This window comes from Phyllostomus hastatus, unplaced genomic scaffold (genome assembly GCF_019186645.2).
Source record: "Phyllostomus hastatus isolate PE091 unplaced genomic scaffold, TTU_PhHast_1.1 phas_contig_86, whole genome shotgun sequence".
Taxonomy (NCBI): domain Eukaryota; kingdom Metazoa; phylum Chordata; class Mammalia; order Chiroptera; family Phyllostomidae; genus Phyllostomus; species Phyllostomus hastatus.
In genome coordinates, this window is record NW_025333977.1 from 24,302,567 (window position 1) to 24,317,290 (window position 14,724).

At 33.3% G+C, this 14,724-nt stretch overlaps 1 protein-coding gene across 2 annotated transcripts in view; it reads left to right on the forward strand.

The window, feature by feature from the left end:
- NLGN1 (neuroligin 1) overlaps positions 1-14,724 on the forward strand; it is a 630,430-nt gene that overhangs the window by 204,391 nt on the left and 411,315 nt on the right. The gene's annotated exons all lie outside the window — the stretch shown is intronic.

Below are 14,724 nucleotides of genomic sequence, written 5' to 3' on the forward strand. Positions count from 1 at the left end.
CCATACTCTATACTTAAGTAGGCATATTTTACAATGTTATTTGGGCACAAAGAGGTACCTTACTTTTTCATTCTTTATTTTAAAATATTTTGAAAAAGGAATTTTAATTATAATTGCTTTTATAATAATTGTTAATATTACATATTTAGCTATCAAGAAATCAATTGTTTTTCTCTTCAGTGTTAGTTACCACTACTCTAATTCCTATGTGATTATAATCCTATATTTAGGCTAATCTCAAAATATAAAAAGAGAATCTTTTTTGTCAATCATTTGTGTGCTTGGGGGAATGAGATATTTTAGTCATGCAAAGTTGAAATCTTGATCTTTTTCTGCTTCTCTATTTTAAATTTGGAATATCGTGAATGTTATAATAGATATACTGTATCAATGTATGTATACAATATTTCTGCAGCTTTGTCCAAGTATACATTACTGTCTCCATAGTGTCTAATCAAACATTGCTTTAGATATTCTTATAATTTCAGTGCACAGCCTTAAATGTCTTCCTACCTCTGAATACTCTGTAGATTAGAAAATTTATAGAGATGGTCATAATAATTCTTAAATATTTTAGTGTTGTCATTTGTTTCTTGTGGATCATTTCAATGTGAGGATCTTCAATAACTTTAATGCATTTAATTTTATTTTAAGTACTGTTTATACTTCACTTGTTTTTATTATCGTTCTCGTATTTTTCTGAATTTCTCATGTTTTAAATCCTGATGCAGTGATCAGTTTGCTAACTGAAAATTTTCTATTATATTTTAAAGTGTGGTAACAATGTTCTTAAAGACTTGAACATCCACTTAGTCTCATGCATGCACACCTAAAAAGATATTTAAAAAATCTTTTGGTCACACCTCATGTTGCCTTGTTATGTTATTGATTGTAATCACACAAAGTAAGATTTCCATAAAATGAGCTATGCTTTTATGTTAATATAAGCGTTACTGGTGTTTTATGCATTCAGAACTGATGAGGACCTGATTTTGATCCAATTTGAATTCCACACGCATTCCTATATCCCGTTTTTAAGTGCCACCCTCAAAATGATTATGTTGCAGGACAGCAGCTGAACCAGCTAAAAAATGAAGAATTCAGTCCCCTGTTTGGTCTGTAAAATGGCAAACAATGTTGTGTTGATGATGGACAATTTTCCCAGGGTTAAATATTTGTTTGTGCCCTGCTGCAGTTCAGGGTTTAACTATGGTTGGCTCCCTTCTTCCTCTGAAACACATTGTGCACCGACAGCCATCACCAGGAATGCTGATTCTGCATAGATTTCCTCTCAGCATGGAAAAGTAGAAAACTTTTAGTACCGCTTTTAAGGGCATCTGGTCCCTTTCTTCTCAAATATGTGTTGGGCCTTGTGAAATGTACTAAAATTAATTGACTCATGAAAAGCAAATTTTCAGGACATTCGTTTCAGTACAGTTTGCATGTATGGTATGCCACAGCCAGATCAACAGTTCATCTGACAGAACCACAATAAAGACAGTAGGGTTTTGATGTCATCATTAATATTTGTCTAACAGTAACAAGGTAAGCCAAGGTTTCCAGCATCCAAAAGTGTTGCTGTTTAGTTTGCTCTTAGGATGATGCTGGAAATCAAGTAAAAAATAATAGTTGCTCCTACATCAGAGGAAATCTTGAACTGTGTTTTGATTTGGGTATTTTGGTGTGAAGGAAATGCATTGTGGGGGCCTATGTATGAACTGGCTAATTATGATGCTGTTGCTCACCGATGACTGACAGAAAAAACCAGGACGTCTGAGGCAGGCAGTGCAATTCATATGGATTTGGATTTGCCTTCTAGGAGGAGAAATATTACAATTTTTTTTGCTGTTGTTTTAGTGATAAGTAAAAATGTGATAATGTTTCAGTCATATAATTCATACAGCAATCTAGCAGCCAAGTTTCCAGTTTAAAGCATTTTTGTGTTAAGAAAAATTTATTTTTCTTAACAATGTAGAAATAGCTTAAAAAATAAAATAGCTCGCAGTGCTCTAAAGAAACTGGGAATAGGTTGGATCAGTTCCTCAACCAAAACCCTTTTGGGGTTTCCTTTAGGGTGGTAGGTAACACAGACTACCCACCACTGCGATGGCATGGGAAATGCTGTTGGTAGTGATAAGAAAAACTGCTAATAAGGTTCAGAAAAAAGTCAGGGGCTGCAGGGCTCTGCCTGCCAGCTGCCCTTTCTCAGCTTTGTCATGAACTCTCTCTGTGACTTTCTCTGAGTCAGTCTTACATGTCTAGGGAACATTTAATCTTTCTTTCATGCTTGATTATATACATTCTTTGTCCTCATCCAGTGGTAACTCTCCATCCTCTATTATGTTATACATGGTTACATACTGCTTTTAAAATATATTCAAAATAATTATTAATAGTTATGTTACTACTCTCATATATAATTAATGGAAATTATCATATTGAAAAGCTAAGGAGAAATGTTTTGATTTTGTGTTCTTAAAGGAAGAAAATAATAAATGTTAGGATGGTAAACAGGATAAACACATGGACCTATAGACCAGAACTGGGAGAAAATGTGAAATAGCTTGTTCACTTCAGATTAAGATATTGTGCAATAAACATTTTTAAAAATAGAAACAATATAAATTATACATTTGTAAATCTCAAAAATGAAAAAATGTGTTAACTAATTTAGTGTTAAAATGTGTTGCAAACACTTCTTTTAATTTAAAATAGATATATAAGTCATTTTTAGAGAAAAATGAAAAGTTTATACCACTGTTAGGATCTAATTTACTTAACATAAGATTCTTATATGAAGGAAATTTAATGCTGCTTTTATCTGGATATACAAATTTTAGAGTCAATTATGTGTTCATATTTCAAGCATGCATAATTTATTTTAGAAAAAATGTTTAAAGATTTTAGAAGTGTTACTGATAACTATTTGAAAGTTTGACAAATTTTTGGAGTTTAATTAAATGTTTTAGTTAATACTGTAATGTCTATACTATCCGTCTATGGAAAAAATAATTTAAAATCCTAGCTTATTTACTTGTATTTGAAGAATAATATTTAGCTTACTTTATAGTGCCATGTAGTACTAAATCATTTAAAATGAGTTTTTGTTAACTGCATGTCAATTTCAGCGAACACTACATTTATTTTTATTTTATTAAAATGGTTAATGAGATTTTTTGATCCTTTTAATGGTATTGTCTATGCAACAATAATCCTTTAGGTATTATCAGACAGGTGAGAGAAATAGTTGTAACTCTGGTGGTAAGCTGTTGTATACATAACACTTGCTTCCCGCAGCGTCTCCCACGAGGGACAAAAAGAACAATATAGCCCTTATCTTTAAAGACTATTCCAACTAATCAGGGGAAATATAAACAGCCTAAAGTAATAATTGATATGCTACTTCATATTTTGTAATATTAATTTATTAATTAATTTGTATATATATTGTCATGACATATAAAAAGAAAAGTCAGAACAACTGAAATGGAAGCATAGAATAGCAGCTGGATCAATCTGAGCCCACATTTGAATCTGAGCAGCCTAGCAGCAAGGAGATTCAGTAAAGGCCAGGGAAGGTTCATTATTTAGAAAGAAAGGCATATTAATTTCTAAAATGGAATTTGTCATCATGATTATTCTTAGGGTTTTTGCTTTGTTTTTGTTTCATTCTGGCTCTAAATCCTAAAACAAATACATGAATTTTAAACACTTAATGTTACCTCATATTAGAGAGTAATATATAAGCATATTTTATAAGATGATGTGTTCATCTTATAATATGTTCTTGGAATGTAGGAGAGGGAGTAAGCTTGTACTTGAAGAGTCAAAAATGTCTCAATAAAAGTGGTTTTATCTGAGCAAGACCAAGAAGAGTGGGTTATTTCTGGTATTAACAAAAGAGAAGAAAGAAGAACATTATTTTTCTTTTGTTTAATGATGGTCTTTGTACTTCAAAACAGTGGACATAATTTGTGACCAATACACACATATAGGTTGCTAAAATTATATTGAATAGGAGTACATATATATTAGAAAAAAGATACAGGAACTTAGACAATGAATATCTACTGGAATTAAACAGAAATGTATAACCCAGTTTCCTAGAATCAAGATCAAAAGGATAATGGATTGAATTTCATAATTGTTATTCTCAGATAGAAGGAAAATACATATTCATCAGAAAAAAAGACACAAAGTTTTTCTCACAGTGGACTGTACTGCAAATAAGTTTATCATGTAAGTCATTTTTATTTGGGACCCTGAGCAATACAAAATGTGATAGTCTTTATAGAAGATTCAGAAATATTCTTGGTAAGTAATTATTTACATTCACTCTTTGTACCTGCCACAGACATGATAACAGATGCCCACTATTTCTGTAGTATCGTTTCAGCAAAGAATTAATCAAAATGTAATTCAAGTAAGATGTTTGGTAATTTCACTTATAATAGGATAAATTTAAAAATCAACTTAGAATGACAGTTAATTTGACTAATAGATTTATTTTCTCAAATATCAGTTGTGTCTACTGGGTTTTAATAAGGACTGGATAGTAATCAGTTTTATATTGAGTGCTAAAACAATATCCTGAAGTAGAGATATTGTTTCCTCTCTTGGAAAATAAACTCTAGATAGATATAGTGCAAACTAGGGTACCTGCTTACTAATTTTATTCTACCTACTTCTTCCAAAATGATTTTAGGTGGCCTTCAATAAAAGTAATTATTTATTTTTGCCAAAAACTTAGAAATAAATAGAAATTAATCATGTCAATTAGTGTGGGTGTTAGTTAAAAGAAGTCAGTATTTTAAAAATGTGTTTTAAGTGCAGCAACATTGGGTCATTCATTGATTTACTTCTCCAGACATTCATCCAGTATGAATTGAGCAGTGTTATGTATCAGGCATTCTGCTAGTTATCAATGATGTTGTGACAAACAAGACAGATGTGATTTTTACTACCCAGTAGATGAATAACAATTAGGAGAAATAGAAAATAAATGAATAATTATACAAAGGATATCTTTTATGCAGATAATGAGTTGTTTGAAGTTGACTTTCTTTATAATCTCCTGTATGATAAGTGCTAGAGAAATGACAGGTCCCTTGAGAAAGGAGCTAATCTGTTCTAGACACTCAGAAAAGCTATCCCAGATGAAGTGACATTCAAGTTTCTATTTATTATATTTACTGAGAAAATCCTTGTCAAGATAACCCAGGACCTCCAGATGATAGATTCCTTTGGTTACCTGCCCATTCATATGTTATGTAATCTCTCCCTAGCACAGGACATAGGTAACTAGTCCCAGCTTATATGTTTGTTCCTTAGTATCACTCCAGGATCATCCCTTACCTTACTGTCTACACTTTCTCAGCCCTCTTTCTGGCTCCCTGTCTTACCCTAATCTCTAATCACTGAGGCGTGCATCATTACAATGTGGGGATCACATCTCTTCTTCCTCCACAGTGTTTCCTTAGGGGACTTCATACATGGCTCTAGATACTAAGTCACTTCCAAAACTGTATCATCCAGACTGACTATTCCCCAGAATTCCAGACTCATGTGCTTACCTACCAACATCTCCATGTGCATGTCTAATGAATACCTCAAATTTAATGGCAAAATATGTAGATTTTCTCAAGTTCGCATGTTACATTTTCTCCCATATTTAGATTATAATAATAATTGCAATAATAATAACTATGATTGTTGAGGACTGATATGCCAAAATGCTGTTTTAAACATTTTAAAATAATTATGTTATTAAATTCTCACAGTAACCCTATAAAATAGGGTTATTATTTTCCTGATTTCATAAATGCAGAAACAAACATGTAGAGAGGCTGAGTAACATTTTCACAGTCATACTGGCCAAACAGCATTAGGTGGTAGAACTAGGATTGTAACCCAGGTGGTCTTCTCTTCAACAGAACACTGTACACATACAATTGGTGCTGCCATCCACTGTGATGATCAAACAAAAACTACAGATTCTCTCTGATGTGTCTGTACTTTATGCTCAACATCTAAGTCATTAGCTTCTCTTACTGAACTGTCAACATATATCCTGGCTCAGTTTCCTTTTTTCTATTTCCCCCTTTACCCAACTAAGCCAAGTCTCCTTGAACCTCTTGTATTATTTTCCTTTTTTACTTTTGCTTCTTACATATACATAATCCATTCTCCACAAAGCAAAATAAGATTATCTATTTGAATCATAAATTATACCATCTCACTTTTTCACTTAACACGCTCCAGTTGCTTTCCATTATTCACTTAGAACAAAATTCGAACTCTTCTCTGCCCTGACTGACAAAACCTTGCATAAATCTTTATCTGTATCTCTTAGTACCCGTGTCTCTTAGTTCAACTCAGAATGCTCTTTCTCTGTTTTCCAGCCTTCTTTTGTTCTCCATGCATACCGAACTCTTTTCTATTTCAGAATTTTATATTTCCTGTTACCTCTACACCAGATTTTTGCAAGGCTAGCTCCTGCTCTTCTGATCTTGGTTTAAATATTTTCTTAGAGAAACATCTATGTATATCAAATCCAAAAAGAACCACCACATCACAAGTCATCCACTTTTAGAAGTTATTTGTATTATATTGACCATACCCAAACATTTCCTGTTTATATTTGGTTTATTTGTTTTATTGTCATCTAGTTCTCCAGAGCTTACTATAGTCCCTGGACATGGTATTTGCTAAGAAAATATGTGTTGAATGAATTTAATGTGATGGTGAAGAGTCATGAGGTACTGATCCAATGCGGTCGTAGAGTGGAAAGCAGGTGAAAGGAGAGGAGAGCAAAACCTGACTTGTCAAAGGCACTGAGCAAACCCAGCTGGTCGCTTTGAGTAAGAGGTGAACAGTGTCAAATAAGGTTGAAAAGAGGCAAGGCACCCTGCAGCATCTTGTTAAAGATTTAGGACTTCTAAGAACAATGAAAAACAATGATAGGACATTGAGTAGATAAGTGACATGATTAGATTTGTATTTTGAAAGGTTTGCTGAGTAAGCCTAGACCATGATCAAAGTTGACATTCTGCTATGAATATTAAAAAAAAACATGGCTAGTGTCTCATTAAACTGAAGAGCTTGACAAGTTAGTGAGTTGAACTGATATTTGCACAGAGAAGGCTGAGGCACCAACTAAGCTTTGGATGACTCAGGTAAGTATGAATATCTGCCTTTCATACAAGGAGCAACAGAGATTTTGCCAATTTCTCTCTCTTTTTTTAATAATGAAAGGAATAAAACCATAATTATGAAGAGCTCTTTTGAATTTCTGCTTTGAAAGGGTATAAATCAATATGATCAGTTATTCCAGAGTGTGGTCAATATAAGACATTGTAATAATTTACTGTATTATGGTATTACCTAATTTGTCTTTCTAAGTTATTAATATGGTCCCATTTAACCTCTTAATTGCCCTAAAAAGGAGATATTATTATTTTTTATTAGTTCTGGGAGTAAGTTGGGAATATGTGGTTTATTTTCTTGAGACTTTAAGTTCAAAATTTGGAATAAAACCTTAGAACATAGAGTAAAAAATTTCACTCATTCCTAGTCAAGGTCTTCTCTTCCAGAACTGAACTATTTCCAGGTACTCAAAGAACTGCAACTAGACAAGCCATAAACAAGGTATTTAGTTTCCTTTTCAGAACAGAAGTTACCATTTTCACTTAGGCATTTATTAATTTATTCAGTAATTCCACTAGTATCTGCTAAGTGCCCGGTAGAGGTTCCTGGTAGTTCCAGGTCTGTGCCCTCGGTATTTCAAAATTTCAAACTCAATCCTTCCTCTCTGGATCCCCCAATGAATAAGAAACATTGGCATTAAACAAAGAAATAAAACTGTTAGCACAGATTTTGCTAAGTTGTGTTTCAAGAAAAGCCAAAATGTTAAGAAAAATAATTTTTGTGGAGGTGAAAAATAAACTAAAGAAGCCAGGACAGGCCTCTCTGTTCTGTCATGATGGTATAGCTCTGGTTTGGGTTTTGTGGTGGTGGCTGTTGTTGTTTCCCATCCATTCACAAAGTCACATGATAGTTAAAATGTTTTGAAAGAATATTAAAATATGAAAGATAATTAGAAACCAAAATAAGTCATTTAAACAAGCAGCTGTGGTAATAATGCAAAAAATCAAACAAATAGACCACCCACAAACAACCAGGCAATGTTCTCTATTTGAATTAAAATGAGCAAAGTTGGTTTATGAAATACAAATGCACAGAGGAAGGATTTTAAGGGAGTGACTAGCCTTTAGCCATTGTATCAATAGGATGAGAGTATTATTACCTTAGGGCTTTGCAGAGGAAGTTAAATGTTTTCTCCCTCACCCACCCTGTATCTCTGAGAAAAGCCAGGCATTGTGGCAGTGGGGGAGGGGGAGCGGTACCTGCATTACTGTTTTTTTAAATGGAGATACGGATCTCTTTCTCACTGCGGGTCAGTTTTCTTCTTTGTTCCAAACAGTGAGGTCTCGGGTTGTGCTTTTCAAGCTGGCTTGTTTTCAATGGTGCTGTCCTCCCTCTGATGGTTCCTCAGTCAGAAAATAAGGCAATGCTCCCATACCTTCCTGTGACCTCATGCCCTTACCCTTGACATTTCATCCACTTTCACTACTTCACCTTAGAAATGTGTTGTGGTTTCACCACCAGGACACCGTATACTATCCTTCTCTTTCTAAAGTCCTTCTTGAACTATTACTCCACAAACAGTGGGATTTTGTCCTTTTCCTTTTGTTGTTCAGTTTTTAGTCAGCACAGTTCAATATTTTTTAAATCCCTTATATTTGTATTCTTCTTTTTTCCATTCTTATGACTCCTACCTACGCCCCTTGGATTGCTAGATCTTCTGGCCCCTGAACCTCCAGAGCAAACTTATATCTTAGATTACCTTAAACATACCTAAAAAATATAACAGAATACCAGTTTCTTTAGTTTTCTCCTGCTCTATATCTCTAAATGTTTTTCAGCAACTCTGGGATCCATTCCACAGGTTTCTTGTCATTTCCTGCAGTATGTCGATGCTCTTCTTAACACACCATGTCTTCTATCAGTTTTTGGAAAGCTCCGTCCACTCAAACCTGGCTAACCCCCTCACTGCCTAACAGCATCATTCCCAACTTTCTGCTTGCTATGTACATCCATCTTGTCCAGTCTACATAACCCGGCTGTCACCTGACTTGTCTATAAAATTACCTCAAGCCGGCTTGATCTATCTCTTCCGCAGGCTTCGTAGCTGAGGCAGGCTAGCCTTCACCTTGGCATGCATAAAGCCAACTCCATTTGTTATTGTGTGTATTAACTTCTTAATCGAGTTGATGCTTTGCCACTCAAACCAAAAAACAAACACTGTGTCTTACCTGCTTCTCCAGTTTCTTCAAGACTGTCAGAGTGCTCTGTGTACACAATTCACAAGTCATCAATAAGCATACACATTTCTTTGTCCTCTTCTTAGGCTATGATATGAATGTCTTAGGAGACAGAGCAGTAGAAAGAATGGCTGGCAGTAAAGAATGTATGCACCGAAGAGTGCTACCCAGGTACATGCCAATTTCATGTGGAGTCCCACATAAGTGAGGCGAGGTCTTGTTGATGACAATGCTTAGTCCCCAGTAGCAGTCAGGAAAAGTGCTTGGGTCCACTGGAGAAATGCCCCATGAACTGGAAATGTCTTGTGTGAAAGCTGTAATTTATTTTAAACTCATTCACAATTTCTGCATTTACCAGGCATTTAATATTTATTTTGTTTCTTGCTTAGCATATGGTGAGTGAAAAGATTGGTGCACATAAGCATAAAGCAAACATAAAAATATGGCTGAAACACCACTCTTTGAATTGCAACATATACAATATTTCAGAAAGTATAACCAGTGACATTATATACGTAACAGGCTATGAATTCTGTAAGTTCCTTGAGCTCAGCTTAAGGTGGAAGAAAGGGAAAATATTTGTAATTTCTTTAACTTTGCCTTTTTATTTTTCTTCTATCTTGGATTGAATTACAGGTGTGTAACTATTGCCACAGACAGATTGGGATAAGAGATCTTAAACTATTGATTACTCACACACCTACCTGTTTTCTCTAGCAGTACAGAGAAGATCACAGATTTAACCATTATTCTTAGAAATATTTTCCAAATATGAGAAAAGTTCTATTTCTCAACTGATGTATATATCAACAAAGTGTCCATTTAGAAACATACCTAAAAAACTGAGACATATACCTCATATGAAATGAGACATATCCAAGAACAATATTAATGTCTGTTCTGGTATTTACTAGTTCCTTCCTTGAATTTGAGCTCTGAAAATCCGCACCTTTTCTGCAACAAAGTCAGTTCTTTTGGAGACTTGTAACATACTCAAACAGAAATAAGTTATTAAAAATGGAGTCTTGTGGTAGTATCATTAGAATTAGCATCAACTTTCCTGAAAAAAAGATGTAATGATTTTAATGTCATTTTATTGTTTTCTTGACTTTATGGAAAAAAGCCTTAAAATATGCATTCTTCCTTTGTAACATAAATAAAAAGATTTCTTTACTAGATGTTGTTTTTCCTTGAAATATACCACAATTTTACTTATTTAAGTCAACAAGAAATTGTTTTTCTTAAGGGTGTATATTTGCCATTTCGTTTTAGAGCCAGTCTATACCAACACTGACAGTTTGTATCTATTATTAATATTTGTTTTTATTTTCTAGAAGAACATTGTTTACGAGGGACCATAGCAGACATCTCTAACTTTTCCCTAATCCCACCTACTCTGTACCATCCACATATTCGATTAGTAATATTTCATTATGATTTACATAATCTTGATATTTTGAAAGGTAATTAACATTTGTTAAGAGCTTACCTCTTTTTAGCCCTCCATTTTTTAGGAAGTGTTTGTGAGAGCTTATATGAGTATATAAAATAAAGTTATGTTCAAATATAAATAAAAAGTGAGGCTTAGAGAAAATAGAAGACATGGAAAGGCAGAACAAAACAAAGAAAAACATACTTTTAAAACATTTCCAAGATTGCTACCTTGGGCTATGAGCTGGAAACTCTACTAAGTTTTATATCCGAATTTCCGAACAGCTATGAAACATGTTAGTTCTTCAGAGAGATCAAAGGTATTCTAGGCACTACTTTTTTCCAAAGAAGTTTCTCATGTGAGATTTCATTTTTAGGAGAGAGTTATAAAAATAGTATTCTGTGTGGGAATGTTTAAAAAAAGAAACAGGCCAAACCTTGTTGTTCAAACTCATTCATGTACAATACTTTGGTGAGCTTTACATACCTGCAACTGCCTACCCCATAGGTTGCCTTTTCTCTTCCTGTTACTGGAGTCCTGTAAGAGGGATCTCCCAGACACAGAACAGGAGCAGGCAGGAAAGATGGAAAATAAAGCAATGGAGAGAGAGATTTCAACGCTATGTATTCATAGAAAAATTGCTTAATTGGATATTTATTTTGTATGAGAAAACTACCAATTATTTTACTTTGCTGACTCACTGGATTAGGCAGACTGAGTCAGCGTGTTTGAAAAAAACCAGGTGTCTCTGTGGCTGGCCCAGTTCATCCAATATCCTTAAGAAGAAGGGATAATTTACTTAAGGTCTTTTTTTTTTTTAAGTTTTTGTTTTAACCATGGCATATGATAAAGAACTGAAATACATTGTTTTTCATTGTCCTCTTAAAAAGATCAAATTGATATCCATTTTTATTTTATTGTCCTTTGCTTTTGGTCCAGTCTTTTCACAGAAGAAAAAAAATGGTCTACTATTTTCCTGACATAGAATTAAAGTTCTGTAATTTCAATTTAATGTCATGCTAGTTAACCAGATATGACTTTTCTATATAACTCAAGTGGCGTATGGTAGGTATCAATGGGAATTCCTAGGTGCATTAAGCTCAGTAAATCTTAATTAAAATATCTTTATAATATTTCAAAATTGTATGCATAATACACCTTTCATATGTTAGAAAAATTGGTCTACTTTTTTAGTTTTGAATCTTGAAAGAGTTATGAACCCATTCTCTTAAGTGTTCTGTTTATAGATCTCCCCATCTACCACTTTCTGCTCCTGGACCAAATGTCCAGTAGAAATTTAGTGCAATCTACATATGCAATTTTAAAATTTACAGTATACACATTAAAAAAGTAAAAAAGAAACAAAATTAATTAAAAATTTTATTTTGTTCAAATTAGTATTTTTTCAACCTAAATACTATCATTTCTAGATGCAATCAACATAAACTTATTATTGGACATCTTGAATCTTTCACACATTGAAATATGGTGTTATATTTTATTCTTACAGAACATCTCAATTCAGACGCTATATTTTCAACAGCTAAAGTAAAATATAGCCTTACCAAAAAAATGTAGTTGTGTTTAACAGAAAACAGTATCTGACACTGCTTCATTTTTAAAATTTGTCAACTAAAATTATATGAAATAAAAAATGTAGTTCTTCTGTAACACATGTTTTAAGTGCTTAAAACATAAAAGTGTCGCATTTTAAGTGCTCAGTGGTCACATGGAGACAGGAAATACTGTATTGGGCAGCACAGCACTAGACAATTATACTGAACTTCTTTTTTTTTTATTATTAACTCATCTCTTTGGAGAACATTTTGAATCAAAAATTTTCAACTCATTGATGTTTTGTAAATTATACACATATACCATGGGACTAATATATATTGTAAAAATACATAGAAGACAGAAATTTTGAATGTGAAATAACACTTAAAATAGTTATTTTATCTTACCCATTTTTGAAACATCTTTTTTTAAAGCTATATGTTTATAAAAAGCTTCATTATTTCCAGATATTAGTTTTACATTTTATCATCCAGAGATTTGGACAACTGTTTGTAAGGCCAGTTTAATGTTTAGTTTTAATGGCTATTAGAGATGAGAAAGATGATTCGCAGACACCAAAGTATACACTGAAGTTCACTGCTAAGCGTAGTGTATTCTAAGTCATATACTAGCCTTTTTAATAGTTCTGAGGGCTGAATTTTTGTCAGATAGGATTAAATTGTCATGGTTTCTTGGAATGTAATTGGCTTCCAGCTTACTTTTAACAGCAAAAAAGTGTCAGTTTTTCCATTTTTGTGGCTTATTGCTACTTGCAACATCTTCAATATGTGACTTACTTGCAGGAATCCTTTGAAGCCACTTACCCCTTGTCAGTGTTAGTTTTATTTAAATTAGACAGCATAAATGATAAATCCATGTACCCGGACTCACAGAATCTGAAGCATGCCTTAAAACCATGAAATTAACAAGAGCATAACGGGCTGCTAGGCAACATATTCCCTGTCCTCAGGAGTCCTCATGAACTGCATATGACATGTGTCTGTGACATCTGTATTTAAATGGCGTGATCAATTTACATATCCAGGAAGGCTTTCAGTGTCATGCTGTATATTACAAAAGTTAGATTTCTTTTTTCTTTTATAAAAGATAAATATAAATATTTGTTATTTTCTTCCCATACTCTTTGGATCATATTTTGATTTCCTTGGGTAATCACTGGCTAGTATGAAGACTATTGATCTAAATTAAAATCATCCTTATCATCAAGAGTATGATTTGGTGATATTATATGCTGATAGCTTGCTTTGAGTATTTTTGCTTATTGGCCATCAGTACGAGTTTTATTATGTCCAATAAAAGTAAATAGAAATACCTTTCATTAAATAAGTCTGCATACCATGATATTCTTAAATAGACCAGAAACTTTATATGGGTGCTTTCAGCTTTGTGAGTATATAAAAACTCCATCCAACAATCTGGCAGCCTTAAAGTGGGCCAGATCGCTCCTTAGACCTCCTCAAACTGTGCCCAAGGGAAGAGCACAGAAGCAGTGCCAGCCAAACAACCAATGCAAGAGTAGACAGATAAAAATCTCTACTTTAAAAATATTCCTCATTTTCATCCACTGCCTAAGAATTCACATTACGCTTTATTACGTTTCAGATTATGATACTCTACTGACAGGGATTGAGAAAGTTTTTTAGCAAAAGCATTTTTAAGGGATGTTTTAAAATGTTTATATTGTAGTTGATATTTATTTATTAAAAAAATAAATTTGTAGTGTAACTGTTTATTTGTTAATACCACAGTGATAATGAGAAATTTTCAAAATAATTTTTTTTCATGTTTTATGGTGTGGAAAAACACATGAGATTATGTCATTTTTTTCCTGTTTTAACTTGATTGTAGGTTTTATATCCTTGTCATATGTAGTGGGTAATATCAGTACAATGTATTCTGTTACTTGAAGTTTTCTTTTTTATTCTGTTTTTTCCTAAAATGTAAGTACTTTTATTAGTCAAAAATAATTGCTGTTGGCACCCTGCTTGCCAATGCTCCAGAACTTCCCAGCCAAATTAGCTGGATGTTCATCTCTACCTAACATGATCTTTATTTACATGTTGTTTGATATTCTCTTTTCCACTAATGAAAAGTAGAACTAAAAAAATTGGATCTAAGGAATGGTGAAATTGAAATCATCATACTCCTCATTTAGAGCTTTTATTTTACATCCTAAAATGCTTGAGATTTCCCAGGTGGAAGATTAGAAATCTTTTACTCTACGTTCTGTCTAATAGCTAACAGCGTCTAATCTAAACTGAGATTGTAGTTTTTAAATAGGCTTTATGGTAGAGTAAAATACAGTGCATTTGAGCTAACGCTCTGATGGTA